We start from the raw sequence: 21,428 nt of genomic DNA on the forward strand, positions 1-21,428 counted from the left end.
CTTCTTACCTACTTGGGAGGTGGAGAGCAAAAGGACCCCAGATCAAGGCCAGCCCAAGAAAAAAAAGTTAGCAAGACTCCCCATCTCAATCAACAAGCTGAGCGTGATGGTGTGCACCTGTCATCCTAGCTACATGGGAAGAAGAAAGGAGAATCATGGTGAATTAAGTGGGCCTGTGTTTGAAAAAGAGCTAAAGCAAAATGGCTCAAGAGATACAGCACCTGCATAGCAAGTGCAAGAAGGTGAATGAAAGAAAAAGCAAAAAACCGACCTGCTAAAAATTGAGAAATAAGGCAATAAAAAGGCTTTTGAAAAAATGTCATCAAAGCCACAGACTCATGTAATTCACAGGCCTTATCAACTGGCATCTTTCTTCCTGTAATTCCAACAGGCCCCAGTGCATGGCTACATCTGAGCAGGGCTATCTGGCTGCAGTACAGCCACAAGAAGAAGGTTCTAACAGACAGAAATGCTGGTGGTGGAGGAAAACATCTGCTGGCAGCTTTGACATGAGAGAGGACCTAGGGAAACCACGATGAGCTGACCTGAGAATTCAAAATGCACAAATTTCTGGGGCCAAACGATATATCCTCAGAGCCTGGAGGCCAACACAACATGGAAAAATATACTGACAGAGGGCCACCGAGGGCCACGCCAAATCACAGATGATAATTCTTAGAACCAGTCTCAGAAGGCAGGGGAATGGAACATCTGTTTCTCTAAGTAGATAAATGTGTGCATTAACAGAGTTTTGAAGCACGAGTTCATATACGTTTGTGTGTTGGTGTAGGAGCATGAACGCTGTATCTTGCTTTTTAAAAATTTTAGTTTTTAAGGAAGAATGTGTGGTAAAGTTTAAACAGAGTCTGTCATTTCCTCAGTACTACTACATCCCTTTCTCGGGGGCACTGGGGTTTGAACTCAGGGCCTCATATTTGCTAGGCAAGAGCTCTACCACTTGAGCCACTCCACAGCCCCCTTTTGTGTTGGTTATTTTTGAGATAGGGTCCTGCAAACTATTTGCCTGGGGCTGACTTCGAACCATGATCCTCCTGATCGCTGCCTCCTGAGTAGCTAGGATTACAGGCGTGAGCCAACATCACTTTCTTTACTTGACAAAGTTATCTTGGAAATGTGAGAGATAACAAAAGGGCTGGTTCTGCAACTTTTCTGTATATCTAAAATTGTCCCACAATGGAAGTTTAATAAAAATATAAAACAATAAATCAATGAAGAATAGGGTCCTGGTTGTCTGTCACATTCAACATCCTCTTCTCAAACCTCATGGGGTCCAGAACACGGGGCTAGGAGGCTCCCACCTTTAGAACCTAACAGTTCATAGCAAAGGATCAAGACTCCGCATTGTCCCCCCAAGCCAGGGAAGGACCTCTCTTGTCACTCAGAGTGGTAAGAAAGAAGACCTGGTCCCTAGGTTTGCAAAACCTAGAGGGGAAAGTATACAATGTCCCAGCTCCCAGGATCCTGGCTCTCCTGCCGGGAAACAGGAAGCCTTCTGGGGATGACTTCAACCACAAGAGCCCCGGTGTTATCTCATCTGTGCTGTGTGTCATCCTTTGCATTTTCCTTCAAGTTGCTAAGAGGAAATGGGGGATGAAACACACTTCTGGCCCACCTTGTGCTTAGGTGGATATTTTTTTGCACTTGGAGGCAAAGAAATGACCTTTTCTTTCTTTTTTCTTTTCTTTTTATCAATGATGAGGAAGCACTCTCCCAGTGAACAGTGCTCTCAGCCTCTTTTTGTTTGTTTGTGTTCTAAGATGGGATCTTGCTAAGTTGACCAGGCTGGCCTTGAAGTCCTGAGCTCAAGAGAGCCTCTCTGCTCAGGCCCCAGAGTAGTGGGGACCACAGATGGGTGCCACTGCACCTAGCAAAGAGGTTACGTTTTAAGAACACTCCAGGTATCTCTGTCACAATCAGTTAAACACACACACACATGCATGCACACACACACACACACACACACACACCCCAAACCCATGGCATGTCTAGCCGGCCAACAATGGTCAACAACAGGAAAAAAAAACAAAACAAAACATGCCAATTTAGGGGGCTATAAATATTTACTGTGTCCCACGGTGTGTTTATTATTCAATGACTCTGCAAAACAAACGTTCTAGGACAAGAGGTGGCCTGGACTTCTTCAGGATCCCAGAGTTTCCAAGCTGGGAAGAACAGAGATTTCATCTGATTCCCACATTACACAGGTAAGACAAAGCTTCAACTATGTTCCCCTCAAACGTCTGCTTCTAAAAATATCTCTAGTATGACACACGTCCCCTAAGCCACTGTGCACTGTTCATCTGTCTGGATTATCATGAAATCAGAAGTGTGTGTTTGCCAAGGGACTCAGCACAGTACTGTGAAAGAACACTAGAGCAGTCAATAAAAGTTTGCTGGAGACACCAGGATGGGAGTTCTGCTTTGACTCATGCTTCTGGGGACTACCTTACTGCATCTGATTTTAGAATTTGGGTTTTTTTTTTTTGTTTGCTTGTTTTCTGGTGGTACTGGGGTTTGAATTCAGGGCCGCACACTTGCAAGACAGGCGCTCTACCCCTTGAGCCACTCTGCCAGCCCTGATTTTAAAACTGGAAAGATGAATCCTATTTTTGAATGGCTGGTACAGCAACCAGCAAGGGGTTTGGAAATTCACCCAACGACATAAAAATTAAATTATTTTTTCATTTATTTCAATTGATAAAGACTAAAATACTTTCATTTTTTTTAGGTAGGAATTTCTATGATATTACTTTATTAAATGTCACTGTTAAAAAGATTTACTGAGATAAAAAAGGTTTCCAAAAACTGTAAGATGAAAATTAAAAAGTTCCTGTTGTCAACATACACAGTTAATCAATGTTAAAGAAAACTTTTACCCCAGAACATATCTACCTGTTCTTCTTCTTCTTTTTTGGTGGGACTGGGTTTGAACTCAGGGCTTCACAGTTACAAAGCAGGTGTTCTACCACTCGAGCCATACCTCCAGGCCATTTTGCTCTGGTTATTTTGGATTGGGGGTTTCATGAACTATTTGCCCAGCCTGGGGTGGATCTCAGCCTCCCAAGTAGCTAGGATTGCAGGCGATTACAGGTGTGAGCCATAAGCATTCCAGCTCTAAACAGCTCTACCTGTTTTCTTTTGGTAGCAGTGACGTTTGAACTCAGGGCCTCATACTTGCTAGGTAGGTGCTCTTACTGCTTGAGCCACTCCATCAGCCTCTTTTGTAGTTTTTTTTTTTTTTTTTTTTCTGAGATAGGTTCTCAAAAACTACTTGCTTGGGGCTGGCTTCAAACCATGATCCTCCTGATCTCTGCCTCTTAAGTAGCTAGGATTACTGGGGTGAGCCACCAGTGCCCGGCTCTGCCTGTTCTTAAACATACTTAAATTAGTACTTTCGGGTGCAAAAATGTTGAAAATCTCTTTGCCCCAAATACACAAGTACCTCCAGATCCTCAGCTGTACTGATCAAGTAAAACAGAGTGGCAAATTGCCATATGAATGCAAGAATGAGATGACCCCTTGCTTGTACGTACTTGTAAGGGGTCCATTCCATCCCCTGGTAGGCCAGATCACTTAATTCTTAGGAGAAATGGCACAAGAACTCTATTCTTTTTTTGTAGCTCTTGTAAAGTTTTTAACTGATGCAAAATCAGCCAAGTCCTAAGCAATAAGATCCAAGTTAGATCTGTTAGTTGTATAATGTATATTTTTTAATTCGTGCTACAATAAACACCCTAGACACACTCCCTTGGCTTGAGTCTTTCCCAAAGCAGCAGTGGCAGGAAAAGTGTGAGCCAATGCCACCAGCTAGTCAGGAAAGAAGCCCTAAAGAGATGAGAAGAGACTTGCTGGCTTCCTAGTGGGTGGGCTTTCCCCCCTGAATCCCTCTGTCAGTCACAGCATGCGTCTGTCTGTCCCTGCTCCCTGAGATAGTCAATGTCCTCCAATTACACACAACTTACCCATTTTGCTTCCATCAACTCCAAGGACCTCACACTCCCACTTTCCCCATCAAGGTCAGTCACTTACAAGCTGAGTCTGCAAAATGAACCTCTCTTTCTTATGTTCTAGTTAGCCAGGCAAGCACTAGAGCCTGGCTGACACATTTGATACACAATTTAAACATCTGATAGGATGTTTCTAAGGCTTTAGTTACATAGTTTCATACTCAGACCTCACCTCCACAAAGACCACTTAAACAGAAAAATTCTTGAGTATGAACTATGCATTTCAGAGAAGCTATGTAATCACCTCTTCCATGCTTTCCCCCTTCCAGCCATCAGATTGATTCAAAAAGGTACTTTCGTGAATTACCACCCATGTGTTCATTTAAAAAAAGAAAGAAGAAGAAGAAGAAAGAAAGAGGAGGAGGAGGAGGAGGAAGAGGAGGAGGAGGAGGAGGAGGAGAAGAAAAAAGATGAAAGAAGAAAGAAGAGAACCAAAGGGAAGAGCATAGGGGAAAAACAAACAAACAAACAAACAAACAAAACCATGCAGGCACATGCAAATTTCTAAAACAAGAAGATAAATATGGACCCACAGTAAAGACTGACAGCACCTTTTGTACAGGTGATATTGAATCAGCGGCTTGGCGTTTGTTTTATTATTTGCAAAAGATCTTTTTCTCTTGTCACATTTTGTAAGCACAACACATTATGCTTTTATAGGTAATAGCTTAGGTAATTCTCACAACCATCCTATGAGATAGGGGAGGAAATTGAGGCCAACAAGGTTAAGTCCCCAGGTTATCAAGTTACTTGTGGAGACAAGATTTGAACTCAGTGCCTCCCCAAAGCCTCAGCCCATCACGCTGCAGCAGCATTTCCTCTGGACAGTCCATGTATGACTAGTCACATGTGAGATTTTAAGTGACATGTGGCTATATTCATTTTTTATTCCAATAGTTAAATGTGTGGGGTTTTTTTTTTTGGTGTGGATTAAAAAATTATACAACTAGCTGATTTAACTCGAATCTTACTGCTTAGGACCTAGCTGATTTTGTTTCAGTTCTGTACTTTGCAAGAGGCCAGGAATAAAAGTCAAGAATTCTCCTGTAATTTCTCCTAAGAATTAGGTGGTTTGTCAAGGGATGTGGAGACCATATATAGTCTCTTTAGAGTGGCATTCAACAGGTAATCAGTCAACATGAAAGGATCCCTTGTGGGTGTCTAGAATCCATGGGGTTTTTACCAGTGGCCCATGCCTGTAATCCTAGCTGGTTGGGAGGCTGAGATCAGGTTGGATTGTGGTTTGAGATCAGTTGGATTGTGGTTTGAGACCAGCCTGTGCAAATAGTTCTTGATACACAGCTCCAAAAATAACCAGAGAAACATAGACCCAGAGGTGTAGTTCAGTGGTAGAGCACCTGTTTTGCAAGTGTGAAGCCCTGAGTTCAAACCCCAGTCCCACCAAAAAAAAAAAAAAAAAAGTGGTGATCCATTGTCCCCTTCCATCAGTGTTTCTTTTCTTCTGCATCAAGTAACTCCTTTGCCATTCTCCCCTCCTCCCAATACACAATTATCTAGCCCTGGAACATTACTGAACATAAGGTGAGACCTTACTCATCTACTCAGACCTACTCACTCATCCCTCTGTGGCTCACCAGGGAACCTTCCCTGGAGTGGCCATCAGCTGACCCCTGAGCAAGCACCCTGTTTAGACTACAACCAGACATCAAAGTCCCAGATGATTTAGAAGTTTCTGGAGGAAAAAGTCCTCTTGTTACTATGGTATTTTTTATTCATTCTTTTTCTTTATTGATAAAGTAATTTATAAGTAACTATAACTTTGTGTGTGGTTAAACATGAGGCAGACTGGACAGCATTTCATATTTTACTTTAAAAATTACTTCTAATTACACAAGTAACACATGAATATTTTCTCCTTATAAAAACTTCAAATGTTTAAGATTGGGCTACAATATCTCCCAGACTGCCACTTTCATTTTGCTTTCTGTGCATTTGTGTATCTTTGAAAAATAAAGAGATGCTTTATGGGGGTTTAGTTTAGCACACAAATGATATATCATACACAAATTTATATAATTTACTCTTTTTTTGAGAAAGGGTAGCCCAGACTGACCTCAAACTCACGATCTCAACCTCTCAATGGCAGGAATTATAGATGTGTACTACTATGCCCAGTCTATAACTTACTTTTTTTTTCTGGTGGTACTGGGGTTTGATCTGAGAGCCTTGCACTTGCCAGGCAGGCACTCTACCACTTAAGTCACACACCTTCAGCCCTATAACTTACTTTTTAAAAAAATATAACAATATTGGGCTGGAGTGAGGCTCAAGTGGTAGAACCTCTGTCTTAAGAGGGAGGAGGCCCTGGTTCAAACCCCAGTACCACCAAAAAAGAAAAAAAAAAAAGTAAAAAAATAAATAAAATTTAACAACATGTCTTAGCAATCTTTGTGTCTTAGCCCTTTATACCTATCCTTCCTTCCTTCCTTCTGTTCCTTCCTTCCTCTTTCCCTCCCTTCCTCTGTCTGTTTCTCTTACTGCTGCACTGCATTGCAGTGTGGATATATATTTTATATTTTATTTCATTTTGTCCTACTTATTTTTTGGTTTTCTGAGGCACAGTTTTGCCATGTAGCCCAGGCTGGCCTCAACCTTGCCATTTCCCTCCCTCAATCTCCTGAATGATCAGATTACAGGCATGTGTCACCATGTCCAGTTTTATTTTATATTTTAAAAGCTGAAAATATCATGCAATTTAGCCTTTGCTTTTTCTATACCACTGTTTCTTGGAGAGTAATGATACTCAAGAAGCTTCTCCTGAAGTTCTGCCCCTTTTGGTCTCTAGAAAAGTGACCCGTTTCAGTAAAAATATTCCATGGAAGACAATGTGAGAGAATGGTGGCCTTAGTTCCATAATTCTTGGTACAAGAACATATTAATAGAACACAGAATCAGGCAGAATCCTGATTTATAGCTGTGTGGCCCTGGATTTGCTAAACATCTCTGATCTCAGCCTCATCCCTGGCAAACAGAAGCTAAAAATACAGTAGTCCCTCGGTCCATGGTTCCAGGGATAGTGCCACTGAGAGCCCCTCACATGCCCAGGATGCAGGTTCAGTGCTGGACTGCAAATGCTTGGTTCGTTTTTTCCCCACAGTGCCATTCAACTTCCGCTAAAGGCATGTCACCTTTCAACAAACCTAAAATTGTCACTTTATCACTTCAATTTAAACACATTCCTTTTTTTCCTTGTTTTTTTGGGGGAGGGCACCATTTGCTTTTTGGGAGGTAGATTTCCACAAAATTCAGGCTAGGGAAACACTCAGCGATCACACAAGGGTTTAAACACAACTGATGATAACATGGAACCGACTGAGCTTCTCCACAACTGATCTGCAGAATGCATGTGGGAATTTAAGATTTTTGGTTTTGAATTTTCTTTTGGTTTTTAGAAAAACCGTCTTTTTTTTTTTTTTTAAATTGCACTTGGTCAAAACTGAGTGTAATAAATCTGTGAATAAGGTGAGCTTACTGTATGTGCCTTTCGAGGTCACTGTCAAGATTTTGTAAGAGAAGGAAAGGAAAATGACAAACAGAGGGCCTGATGCATGGTAAGCACTGAGCACCTGGAAATCACTTAAAACTTCATGGCATAGCCTTGCTCATCGATACAGACTGCAAATCAATTTCCATCATGTAGAATTTCCAGTTCCTATTCAGAAACGATTAGTTCCCTGTAGAATATCCTGTTAGTATCGATACCGCACCCTGGATTTATAGGTGGGGAAACTGACACAGACAGAGATGCTCCAGGTAGATCTATCATGGTGCCAGCAAAAGCTTTTCTAAGCCACCGAGCACCTCTTCACTACAACTTATTAAATTAATAACCAGAGTGCTTGAAATTGATACCTGAAACCTTCTGAGCATGTTGTCTGGGATCCTGCCTGTCTCTGTTAATTTTCCACAAATGACTATTTAAAAACAAATAAAAGGAACAAAATCTTCCAGGTAAAGAAATAAAACAAGAAAAAAAAAAAAGAAAATGAAAATAAAACTGATACCTCCCACTGCTACCACTGGGGTCCCAGCCAACAGAGCTTGGGGTAGGTCTTGCCTTGACCTTGTAGTGAGACTGAAAACCAACCTGAAGAGCTGGGGCTGGGAGAAGGGCTCTGGATCAAGGTCCCAGGATTACAAGAAGTAAAAGAAAACAGACAGTGGTTTTATGACAATGTCCATGTTTTCTGGGAGTCCTCCAGCTGTGTTCTCTTTACCAGCTCACCTGCTCTATCACCTCCACCAAGCCACTACACATCACATCCAGCGGGTGACCTCTGAGGGTATCCCCTTGATCCCTGCCTGCTAGTGTTCACCTCTTGGCTGATCCCCTGCTCTTTAGTGTTGAGTGGCCTAGTGATTTGCTTCTAGCCATGCAGATGACAGCATGGTGACAGAATGTATACAGGGATGTGTATCCAGGCTACATAAGGTAGGTTACTCGTATTTTGAGGCAGCTTTCTCTTCTGCTGGCATTAAAGAAACAAGAGGTCCTGTGGAGCTGAAACCTACTTTTCAAAGCAGAAGGTGGCCTCTATCCAACAGCCTGTAAGAAACAGAAGCCATCGTCCTCCAACCATGAGAAACTAAAAGCTGCCAGCAACTGTGTGAGTTTGGAAATAGATCCTTCTCCAGTCCAACCTCGGATGAGACCACAGCCCTAGCCACACCTAGATTTCAGCTTTGTGACTCCTTGAAGAAGAGGGTCCTGTCAAGTTGGACCCCAATCTACAAAAACTGCCCCATAACAACTGTAGGTACTTAAGACCCTAAATTTATGGCACTATTGTTCCAGATAACTCATGCATCACACTCGCCTACATTTCTTCAACTGACTCAAGAGAGATGTCACGAACAGCTGGTTTTACCAGTCATGAGAAAACAAAGCTGCTATCATACCACAGCAGCACCAATGGAGGTTTGGTGATACCAAACTGAAATGAGGTCTGTAACATTATTGCAAAAAACAGTGCTATGTTTTGTGTTTCTTTGTTGGCTTTTCCTTTCTGCTCACAGTGAGGGAGAACAAGATACATATTAGGATAAAATGTTAATTCACAAACAGATGACCTTCCCAGGACTTCTCCCTGACTTCCTAATTCACTTACCGGCCACCAGGCCCTGACTTTGCTAAGCCACTAACTTCAGTCCTTGACCTTCTTAAAAGGCCATCTCGATCAGATCACATCCCTCTTCCAAAATCTTTACTTCCTAGACAAAAGCAAAGTCCTTAGGAGAGCCCCAAGTTCAGGTGTGTGGAATGAGCAAAGAACTGAATAAGGGCATTGGAATAAATGCCTGCAATCCCAGCTACTCAGGAGACTGAGGATGGAAGACCAAAGTTCCAGGCCAGCAGGGACAAAAAGTTATCAAGACCCCCATCTCAATCAGCCAAGTGGGGTGTTGAACATCTATAATCTCAGCTACATGGGAGACGAAGGTAGGAGGATCACAGTCTAAGGCTGGCCCAGCGAAAAATGTGACAACTTGCTGAAAATAACCTAAAAGCAAAAAGGGCTGGAGGCATGGATCAAGTGGTAGAGCACCTGTGTGTTCAAAACCTCAGTACCACTAAAAAAAATAAAGGTATCTGGTAGAAGACAACTGAAGTGAATAAGGGAGTGTTAGGGACCCCAGTGGGAATTGTAGGGCTTAACAGCTGACAATTATGAATGTGTGTTAAACACACATTCTGTTTAACAGCTTTTTTTCCTTCCTTTTTCTTTCTTTTCCTTTCTCTCTCTTTCCCTTCCTTCTTTTCCTTTCCTTCTCTTCCCTTCCTCCTTCCTTCCCTTTTCTTTCTTTCTTTCTTCCTTCCTTTTCTCCCTTTCCTTCCTTTTTCTTTTTTCTCTCTCTCCTTTCCATTCCTTCCCCCTCCCTCCCCCTCCTTCCCTCCTTCCTTCCCTTCCCTGTCTTTCTCTTTCTTTTCTCCCTCTTCCATTCCTTCCCTTTTTTTTCTTTCTCTTTCTCTCTGTTCCTTCCCTTCCTCCTCCCTCGTCCCTCCCTTCCTTCTCTTTTTCTTTCTTTTTGGCAGGCAAGTGCTCTACCATTTGAACCACACCCCTAGGCCCAAGGAGTTTTTATGTCTGTCATTTAATATTTTTTACTCTATGTCATGCCTCAAACGAGCACAAGAACACAAATAAACCTGGAGAGAAGCACAGAAATCAGAAAAACAGGGCTGGAGGAAATAGGGAATGAATTCTAATACCAGCTACACCCGAGAGATGTATAGGGGCTGGAAGTGTGCAGTGAGCTCAGGAGGGGTGAGTGAGGGAGTCATCAGCATGGATGTAAATGATGAGAACCTGCAGGCCCAGGGCTGCCCTTGCCCTTGACAGAGAAGGCTGGGCATGGGTTGCCCATGCCAGAGCTGTCTGAATTGGTTTGTGTTTGTTTGTTTGGCTCTTTGAATGGGGTCCTGACCACCATGGGCCGCTATCTGGGGGTTATCTGGTGGTGGTTTACAATATGGCTTGCTACTCAGAGCTCTTCCCCCATGGTCCCAGAGCCTGTGTCCTGCCCCCTTCCCCTGCCTGTTAAAGCTCTGAACAGCTAAGAAACAGTCATAGGGACAGACTGTTCACAGTGCTCCCCTCAAAAGCTCTTGCATTTTAACAAGGAAAGCACCAATAATTATCACAGAATTCATTTAGAAACAACCTGCACATATACCATCTTCTTCAAACCCAGGACTCAGCATTCCATAGGCACCCAGTGTTTACTGAATAGGCAGACTAAGAAACAGAGGTTCACCAGGTATGGGGGTGTACATCTATAATCCCAGCATTTGAGAGGCAATGGCAGAGGGATTGCTTGTTCAAGGCCAGCCTGGGCTACATACAGAGATCCTGTCTCAAAAACAAAAAACAAAAGAAAACAAAAAGACACTGAGGCTCAGAGAGGTAAAGTGATCTGTCTATAGTCACAAAGTAAACTAGAAACATAGCAAAAGGTGGGGTTAGAACACAAGATTCTGATTGTGCATCCCAAACTCCCTCTGTTCCCACCAAGTTGTAAATTATACACAGACAGATTCACAAGGAGAGTAAGCGGTCTTCCCCACTCTCTAGAATTTACTCTGTGAAAAATTTTGTCTGTCTTGGAGCCAAAGCACAATTCTGACACTGAGTTTAGCAGGGACTGTTTCCTTGCCTCTTTCTTGCAAGAGTCTCATTTTCCATGCCTGGGATTACAAAAGCAAACACATCCACCTTATTTGTTGAGATGGGGGCATTCTCAATAAGTTTTTGCCTTGGCTGGCTTTGAACCTCAATCCTCCCCATCTCTGCCCCCAGCACCTGGAATTATAGGTGTGAGGCACCGCAACCAGTCCCAGATAGATTTAAACGACAAGATAATAAAATATATGTAAAGGGCGTGGAATTATTCCTGGAAAAAAAAAAAAAAGGAAGAGCTCAACACAAGGCAGTTTATTATTATTACCCTGTGACATAATTATGTGGGGGCAGGGTAGTGGAAAACACACTCCTACATGATGCATACAGTTGAACAATCACTCTTCAACCCTCCCACAGAGACATCTTAATCCACTTGATGTACCTGTGGCTTTTTTTAAGAAAAAAGGTTGAACTCAACACTAATTACTGCCAGCAGGTGTCCAGTTCTTTATTTAGTAAAGCCACTCAAAGAGCTTTATTTTTATCATAATTGCAGAGAATCAAGCCTCCCTCACCTCCTGCTGATAAGGCAGCCAGCATTTTCTAAAGCCACTTTATTCTGTATGCTCCTAGGGATTGCAAGTAGCACCTACTGGTCTGTGCCTACAGAATCAGAAGGTCTTTGTAACCAGGAACCTAAGTGATTCTTCTCTTCAAGGCTGTATGAGAAGCTAGCGCTGGAGTTTATCAAAAATCAAAAGAACACATGGTCCACGAGATTTTCCAGGCAAATTTACATACAGTAGGATTTACTGACAGTCCCTGGATTTATCTTGGGCATCTCCAGACAAGGCCTTGGCCAAAGTTTCTTGACTCTCTTTTGGGTTCATTCTTTTTATCTGTAAGATGGGGATGTGACAGCAACATCTGCTCAGTGTTGTTGAAAGGAGTAAAAGAGAGAATAAAGGTTAAATGCACATTGGGAAAGTTCAGGACGCCTTAGCTACTTTTATCGTTCTTATTCTGTGATCTCAACCACAAGGCTTTCACTCTGATAGCACACATCCCTCCCCAAATGCTGGTGTCCTGTGCCTTGGAGACCATGCTGACCCTAGTGGCCCCAGTTAGAAGGTCCTTCCTCACCTCTGGGTGAAGCAACAAGAAATTTAATTTCCAAAGAAAATGCACTGTTGCCTATTTCTAGATACAAAGCCTAAAGTAGCACAGAGCGTGGAAGAGTGTCTCTAAAAAACACATTTTCATCTGGGTTGGCTGTTTCCAGAATGCAGGGAACAATGAATTCTAAAAATACCACACCAGCATTCGTCTACCCTGCTTCCCTCTCTGAGGGCACCTTCCACTCTGGCTGGGGCATTGCAGCTGAAAGGGCCTTTTGGGAAAACAGTCTCCTTAGATCTTAACAAATTTGGTTTGAGGTCCAAAATTAAGTTGCTTTATGCATTTTCTGGATTTCTTTCTTTTATTTGTCTTTCCTTTTTTTGATGCTAGCTCATAAGAAGGGGACTACAGTAGAAGGGAGACAAATGGAGGGGATGAACCATGTATACATAAATACATGGAAACGTCATAAGGAAACTCCCTGTATCAATATCTTTTTGGTGCTAGGGATCAAACCCAGGGCCTCACGTACGCGAGGCAAGCCCTCTGCCACTGAGATACATCCCAGCCCTGCTTTCTGGGTTCTAATCCATGCTCTGTTCCCACTTCCTGAAGACCCTAACAGAGCCTGATTGGACATTTTCTGAGCCCTACTTGTTCCTTAATTGATCTTTTCTCACATCATCAGCTGTCACATGTAGGTACAAGCACCATAGCTCCTGGAATTTAAAAAAATATCGGCAGTCTCCATCTGATGAAGGAGTTGTGTACCAAAGTTTTCTTATCAACTTGACTACTTGGAACTTGGAAAGAAGGAAGGTCCTGCCCTCTCCTCCCCTCCCCTCCCTCACTCCCTTCTTTCCTTCCTTCCTTCGTTTCTTTCCAGATATGTAGGAAACAAAGCCATTTGAGGTCTACTGAATTCATGGTGCATCAAAAAACTTTTGAAAATCTAATTGCCATGTGTGTTTATCTGACAACTATGCACAGTCCCGTGACAGACCTGCCTGGTACTGGGAAGCACGTGGGCAGAGATGAATTAAACACATGTTCCAGGTCCTCAGGGGCTTAAGGTCTAGCTTCTATTTTTATTCATCAGTCATTATACCGAGCTCACTATATGCCCGGTGTTATGCTAACCACTTTACAAACATTAACTCATTGAATCCTATTCTTACATCGGCATCATGAGGCAGGTACTCTTATTACCTTCAATGCACAGATGAGGACACCGAGACACAAAAGAGGTCAAGCAGGGCTGGGCAGAGGCTCACACCTGTAATCCCTGTTGCTTGAAAGGTGGAGACAGGAGGATTGAGGTTTGAGGCAAGCCCAGGCAAAGTTAGTGAGACCCTATGTCAAAAACAAGCTGAGCACAGCATACATATCTCTAATCCCAACTACCTGGGAAATGGAAGTAGGAGGATCTTGGTCTAAGGAAGGCCTAGGCAAAGAGCCAAAGATCCTATCTGATAACAAAACCTAAAAGCAAAAGGACTGGAGCATAGCTTAAGTGGTGGAGCATTTGCCTAAGCAAGTGTGAGACTGAGTTCAATCCCAGTACAGCAGTGGGGGAAAGAGAGGTCAAGTACTTGTTTAATGTCATGCAGCTACTCAATGTCATTTGGAGACCGAAACCCAGGCGGTCTGCCTCCCCGGTCTGTCTCCACCTGTCCACCAAGCTGCCTTCTGGTGGGGAGTCCCTCTGAGTCCACCTGATGGTTCTGGCTGTGTGCTGGGGATGGGTGCACCCTTCTCGTCCCACCTCCTGTGTGTCTGTAGCCTCCCCATTTCCTCTTTCTTCCTCCATCCAGCAGAGCTTCAGGTAAGGACAAGAGGTATTTACCAAGTGCTTGCATTACCACCCCTTTGTTCCTAGCATGGCAGGGTCAGCTTTGAAGACCACTCCTCATCCTCACCTGGACTATCTCTATCACCTCCATGTGGGTGAGTCTCTCTTTTGCTCTCTCTCAGACAGGGTCTAGCTATGTAGCCCAGACTGCCTTCAAACTCAATATCCTCTTGCCTTAGCCTTCTGAGTGCTGTAATTACAGGCATGCACTACCACACCTGGCTCCAATAGTCTTTTCTTTAATTTTTTTTTAATTTCTAAGTAATACACAATCTTAGCAGAAAAATGAGAAGAAAATTAAATTACCCAAAGCCTATCCCCAGAGATAAGCCTTCATCAAGTCATTTCTGATTCTGCCTCTTCTTATGCATAACATAGGTTCATCCATCATTTCCATATGAAGTTTGCTTGTTTTTTTTCAAAGATTGAGCATGACTGTGAGGCAAACTGGGTCACATTTCACATGGGTCAGAGACTCCCTTTCTCTTTACTTCTATAAACTGGATCCTTATTTTTTTATTTCATCAGATAAAGAAAAAAAAAACCCTACAGAATTGTCACAATGTTGATTCAGATGCTGTAAAAAACCCACTTGTATAATGTGAAAACGAAAATGAGAAGTATACAGGTGATACTTTTCCCAGCTTTGGCCGGGCTGGCTAACTCACCAAACCCCGATCTGACATAGTCACTTCACCCTCCCAACCATTCCCGACTCCCTAGACTCACCACTTCCCAAAAAGCATGCACGGCTGCCTGGTGGACTATAGACCTTCCATTATTCCAGAAACTGCTTGAGTCCACCCTCTCTATTTGAAGTTCATGGGGTTTTGTTTAAGGAAAGACATTCAGCATGGGGGATTTTTAAACTTATTTGATCAAAGGATGGAAATCTGTGTACATGACAAACTGTGTTTCTTATTTCTTTCAATTCAGCACTCCCTGCCAACATCTGAGTATGGGGAGCCGAGGTAACAGAAGAGGTGATACAATGTTGTCAAAGCAAAATTCAGTACAAGTGGCCAATGAGTCTGGGGACTACAGAGAGAAGAGCTCACATCTGTTCATCTTCAAAAACACAACAGAGTTTCTTGCTAAATTTTTATTAACAACCCAAATTAATAAATGGTTTAAACTATGCAGAGCCTCTTCCATGTACCATAACTCTTCATTTTTCTCCTTCCCTGTGCTGAGTGCTTAGGAAACATAGACTAGGTGCCAAAGTAGTGCCAGGGGTTGCAGGCATTGACATGCAATTGAAACATGGTTTCCCCCCTCTTACACTGTTGGTGGGAATGTAAACTAGTACAACCACTCTGGAAAAAAATTTGGAGGCTACTTAAAAAGCTAGACATCGATCTACCATTTGATCCAGCAATACCACTCTTGGGGACATACCCAAAAGACTGTGACACAGGTTACTCCAGAGGCACCTGCACACCCATGTTTATTGCGGCACTATTCACAATAGCCAAGTTATGGAAACAGCCAAGATGCCCCACCACCGACGAATGGATTAAGAAAATGTGGTATCTATACACAATGGAATTTTATGCAGCCATGAAGAAGAATAAAATGTTATCAATCGTTCTTCTGGAATGAAATGGATGGAACTGGAGAACATCATTCTGAGTGAGGTTAGCCTGGCCCAAAAGACCAAAAATCATATGTTCTCCCTCATATGCAGACATTAGATCAAGGACAAACACAACAAGGGGACTGGACTTTGAGCACATGATAAAAGCGAGAGCACACAAGGGAGGGGTGAGGATAGGTAAGACACCTAAAAAATTAGCTAGCATTTGTTGCCCTCAACGCAAAGAAACTAAAGCAGATACCTTAAAAGCAACTGAGGCCAATAGGAAAAGGGGACCAGGAACTAGAGAAAAGGTTAGATCAAAAAGAATTAACCTGGAAGGTAACACACATGCACAGGAAATTAATGTGAGTCAACTCCCTGTATAGCTATCCTTATCTCAACCAGCAAAAACCCTTGTTCCTTCCTATTATTGCTTATATTCTCTCTTCAACAAAATTAGAGATAAGGGCAGAATAGTTTCTGCTGGGTATCGAGGGGGTAGGGGGGAGAAGGAGGGGGTGGGGGCAGGGAGGAGAAATGACCTAAGCATTGTACACACATATGAATAATAAAATAATAAAAATTAAACAAAAAAAAAAGAAAAAAAGAAACATGGGTTCCCATGGAAGCTTCCAGGGGGACCCCTTTGTGAGGAAGGCCTTGTAGAGGATATTACATGGAAGGCTGAGACCTACAGAACAATCAGGCAAGGCTGAGGACAAAGGAAGAAGAAAGAAGACCCTGGCAGAAGGGCCAGCCAGCAGGGAGGACTGTGCCCAGGAAGTCCCCATCTGTTTGGCCAGTGTAGAGAGAGGGAGAAGGGGAATGGAAGTGGGCTGGTCCTGAAGCCACAATAAGGACAAGCGTTGATCCTCAAGGCTTTCTCTGGGAGAACAGAAGGAGACAGGAACAGTTACAAAGGAGTGACAACTGCCTCATGTTTTAGGAGGGTGCTCCTGGCTTCAATGAAGGGAAAGGTGGTGGGGAGGCAGATCCCTTGGCTGGCACCAGGAATGCAGGCCAAAGATGGAAGGGGACTGTGCATGGAGGGAGAAAACTGAAAGATTCCAGAAATGTTTAGGAGGCAGGTAGGCTTAGGCATGGTGATGGATTCAAAGCAAAGAGGCCATGATAGCACTAGGTGTCTGGGAAATGGGGTTTGAGAGCAGGCAGGGAGAGTTGCATGTCAGAGCAGGTGAGTGTGAAGACTGAGGCCTCTGTGGGCACCCTGAGGGCCCCAAGGGACAAAAGAGCTGAGGACAGTGGTGGCCACAGGGGGAGATGGTAGAGAAGGTGGACAGGAGGGGAGGTGCCAGTCCTAAGGTTGTCAGGTGGTGGGCTGGGTGAGTGGCTCAAGGGGTAGAGCGTAGACCTCACAAGTGCAAGGCCCTGAGTTCAAACCCCAGTGCCACCAAAAACAAACAAACAAACAAAAAGGTTGTCAGGTGGTAATTCCACTCCCATTTCTATCTAAAGAAAATTACTTTCCCCAGCCCACTGCCTATCTTAAAAGTGGAGGAACGGGAATTTAAACATGTTTGCTAATAACCAGTTCCACGACATCTTATCTTGGTGGCAAAAGCAAGCACCCTGGGCTGATTGTCCCTGACGGCTACAGCAACCAACTATAGATCATGATGGGGACAAAGCTACAATGCCAACCCACAGCACTCCCAGATGTGACCTATACAGCTCAGATGATGCCGACAAGGCTACCATCAGACAAGGCCTGCTGGTCACTTACCCTTTGACCCCCAAATAAAAGGAAATTTAAACTCTAAACCAACCCCCTCCCAAAGACAAGTATTCCTTTTTAAATTCCACTACTCGGTTTTCAAGGGTCATCTTTTCGTGATGGGTGTTATTATTTCACTTCATCAATGAGGCAGACAAGTGGGGGGCCCTGCTGCTGAGGGGGATAATGTGGGCTGAGGGGCTGACCTGCTGTCCCAGAGATGGACATGCCCAGTGAGGGGCTGAATGGTCAGAGTCCATAACCAGCCCTTCGTGGGAGGTGGTGCCATTGGGAAGCAGCAAGTCACATTAAATATACAACTCATGGAGAGAAATGAAATGGAGGGATAAGCAGAAAGAAAATGACTATGTCTAGCATGTGTCTGAAGAATAATAACTCAGAATCTTTAGAAATCCTTTGGTCCAGGCTGGAGGTATGGCTCAAGTGGTAAAGTACTGGCTTAGCAAGTGTGAGGCCCGGAGTTCAAACGTTAGTGCCACCAAAAAAGAAAAAAAGAGGGGGTCAGCCCCCTCACCCTTTCCACCACCACACCATGTCCCAATTCCACAACTGTTACCCCCATCCTCAGGGAGCTTCCCACTTTGCTACAGGACAGGCAGTTCTCTTTCCAGACTTTCTATAGCTCCTCATTTACTTGTATCTTTTCTTTTACAATTCTCCCAACATGAACCAAATCTAACCATCTTGAGAGTTTGGAAAAACTTCACAGCCTCCATCAGGATAGTGTTGACATTTTTACTATAGTAAAAATGGAATTAAAAAAAAAATCCACAGGCTTTTCAGAGGTTGGTCAAGGCTTTGCTCTACCTCCCAAGATTGACTGACTGATTTGCTCTGCATCATCTCAGTAAGGTCTGAGCTCAGAGTTGGTGGAACTGACCAAAGCATACTCACATGGGGCGTCCCCTTGAATACTGACATTGGAATTAATACTGAAAGAATAAAAAACACGTACAGTGTGTGTGGAGGTTACTTGTGGGAGGGTGAATGGAGGAGATGAAGGTGAGGGAATATGGTTAATGGGCTTCAGATACATATATGAAATAGAACGCACAATGAGGTGCTTGCGTGTTTTCTCAGCTGGACTGAGCACCCTAGATGTCAATTATACCCCATGTCTCACCAGACATGAATATGGGAAACCTGATGGGATGCAGTGAAAACCAGTCCTTCAACAGCCTCACAAACCAGTCCACACTCTCAGTGGGCAGAGCCGATGTCTGGTGGTACTTCGGAGGACCTTTACGTGAGACTCTCCCAGGTAACTGGGCAGGCACCTGTGCTCTGGAGCAGTTAGCAATCCCTTTCACCCTAGCATTTAGATTCCCAGCCTGTGCCACACATCTAGAAAAAGGAGAGACACAGACATAGACACTGCAGCCAGCCACAGAGGCTCCTTTGATCCCCACGCTTACATTGATGCCATTGGGGTTCCTAGAGGGTGCCAAACGAATTTAAAGCCAGAAATCAAATTGAGGCAGGATTTGAATCAGTACTCTCTGGTGGTCCACTACAAATAAAAATGTCAACTGGATTAATTATATTTATTATAACCAACAAAGGTTTGTTAACTCTACCAGGGATGCCATCAAAGGAATAGCAGAGCAATTGGAACCAACTAGCCAGATGGCTTGGGAGAACAGGCTAGCATTAGACATGATGTTGCCCAAAGAGGGAGGAGTTTGCGTAATGACTGGAGTTTTGTGTTTCATGTATATACCAAATAATACAGCCCCTGATGGAATGATTACTAAGACCCTACAGGGATTAACGTCCCTATCTAACGAGCTAGCTGAAAACTCAGCTATAAATAATCCCTTCACTGACTTAATGGAAAATTGGTTTGAGAGATGGAAGGGCTGGATGACCTCAAACTTCACCTTCTTGATCATAGTGGCTGGAGTTTTAATTTTAGTAGGATGCTGCATAATTCCTTGTGTCCAAGGACTAATACAACGGTTAATTGAGACAGCCCTCACCAAATACCGCCCCCCTAGCCCTACCAAAATAACTTGTTTCTATTAGAAACACAGAAACACGAGAGCCAGCAGCTCCTAAATGAGTTTGAAGAAAAGAATTTAAATTAAAAGAAGGAGAAACTGTAAGAAAAATGATCTTTTCTACCAAAGTATTTGTTACCCTCTTAGATTACTTAAAAATTCCTCAGGTCACCATCTTAGGTGACTTGCTTGTTTAAAGGGTTCTTGCTTCTTCTTCCGGATTCCTGTACAACTCTGTTGCCCACCAAACTGCATGCCTAACCCATCCTGCAAGCCTTTTAGCCAATCGGGAAAGACTGTGAACCTTTGACCTGGACAAATCCCAGGTGAGGGGCAGGTACGACTGAGTCATGCCTATAAGGAGGAGCCACAGTCAGCCATTCTGTGCTTGCGTGTTTGCTCAGCTGGAGTGGGCACATGCTTGAACCCTCTTGGTCAAGAGAAAATTGCCTTGTCAAGAAAAAAAAAAAAAAGAAAAAGAACAATGAAACCTCTTGCAATTGCTTTAGGTGGAGGAGGGTTGCAAGAGGGAGAGGGTGGGGGCTAGCTAACCAATATACAATGTAAGGCTATTTGGGATTGTCACAATGAATCCCTCCCTGTACAATGACTATCTGCTAATAAAAATGGAAAAAACTAAAACTAGAAAAAAAAAAGCTCTGAGCAATGTTTTTTCTTTGAAAATTTGAATTAGAGTTCTCTCAAATCCCTGGCACATAGTTTCCCTCTAAAATTAACTATGGAGACCAAAGCCTGTGACAGAAGCATCCAACTCTGTAGCCACAGGCCATATTTCTACAGTTGTCACATTACATGACTGGAAACAAGGCGAAGATGAGGCAATAATTAAAAATTTTTTTCTAGAAAAAAAAAGACTCACATATTTCAAAACATAAAGAAAAGTAACAAAAAGATTATTATTCTTTCACACGAGAACAAAAAGAAATCTGATTTTAAGACAAGCCACCCTTACAATGGCCGTGTGGGTGGCCTTCTTGTAAAAACCCCATTTACCTGCCTTACAGAGTCCCTGCTTTCTGAAAGTTCCCCTCATGCATCCTCATGGGAGTCATGAGGCAATTGTTTTGCTCCTTTCTCCAAACTTATGGATGCCAAAGACAGGAGCGGGGAGAGATACAGGGATTCAATTGGTGCCATTTTCTGATCCACAGATTATGCTTTGAGAGGCTTCTTTCCTGCACTGTGTGTTACTCACTCACTGTGTCTACATGCACTTTATCTTATTTATTTATTTATTTTTTCAATACTGGGGGTTTGAACTCAGGGCCTACACCTTGAGTCACTCCACCAGCTCTTTTTTGTGATGGGGTTTTTTGAGATAGGGTCTCTTGAACTATTTGCCCAGGCTGGTTTTAAACCATGATCCTCCTGATCTTTGCCTCCTGAATAGCTAGGATTACAGGTGTGAGCCACTAACACCTGGCTTCTACATGGACTTTAGAGCTGAATACATTTCCCAGGTTTTGAAAAAACCACTTAATGGTTTCAAACTCAGAGATTAAATATATATGATCAATCTGCAGCCCCCAAGGAATTTTCAAAGGCTAGAAACCCACCTCCGAGAAATACCAAGCTCAGCCAGTGACTATCAAGGTATGAGGATTTGACAAGTAGGGTCAGTATCCCAACTTGTGGATTTATCTTCTGCCAGAGGAGACAGACAGTTGACAGGACCAGTGGACACTCAGATAGCAACCATAACCAGAAAAAAGCACATGCAGAGCACAGGGCCAGAAGATAAATCTACAAGTTCAGCCAATGACATTGAAAGCTGAAATCAGAAAGACAGCGGCCAGATCTGGGGGGAAGAAGAAAGACAAGAACAAACTTGGCTGTTTGAGTAGCATCAGGAAGTTCACCAGAAGGTACCAAGAGGGTGGAGAGAAAGAGGTTGGCTGTAATCAAGAGCCCAGTCATGGAGGGCCCTTCAG

At 43.3% G+C, this 21,428-nt stretch overlaps 1 protein-coding gene across 5 annotated transcripts in view; it reads right to left on the reverse strand.

Moving 5' to 3' along the window:
- Positions 1-21,428, reverse strand: part of LOC109681673 (rho guanine nucleotide exchange factor 3) — a 299,591-nt gene that overhangs the window by 99,272 nt on the left and 178,891 nt on the right. The window lies entirely within an intron of this gene.

This window comes from Castor canadensis, chromosome 10 (assembly GCF_047511655.1).
Source record: "Castor canadensis chromosome 10, mCasCan1.hap1v2, whole genome shotgun sequence".
Classification (NCBI taxonomy): Eukaryota; Metazoa; Chordata; class Mammalia; order Rodentia; family Castoridae; genus Castor; species Castor canadensis.